The following is a 330-nucleotide window of genomic DNA, read 5'->3' as shown; positions in this document are numbered from 1 at the left end:
CTCAATTTCCAGTGATATAAAAACCCCTCCTAATACTTACCTGCATGTAGCTGCTCTCCATGCTGCCTGGCTGCCATGTGCATGCATGCACATGCACATGGTGCCCCCTGCCTGATTGCCCCCCTCCTACTTCCCCCACCCTCTTGCAGACTGGAACTCTGCCATGCTGCAAGGGGAAACCCACTGGTTTTCCACATTTTTCTCCTTTAAAGAAGAAAATCTATGTTTTTCTCCTTAAAATGAGAAAATTCTCATGATACTGTGTTTTTCCATGGCAAACAGAAAACCTGGACCTATGCTGATGACCTACCTGCTAAAACAGAGCTCATC

The sequence above is a fragment of the Gavialis gangeticus genome, unplaced genomic scaffold (genome assembly GCF_001723915.1).
Source record: "Gavialis gangeticus isolate Ggan-Ray unplaced genomic scaffold, GavGan_comp1, whole genome shotgun sequence".
Lineage (NCBI taxonomy): Eukaryota > Metazoa > Chordata > Crocodylia > Gavialidae > Gavialis > Gavialis gangeticus.
This window is presented reverse-complemented; position numbering follows the sequence as displayed.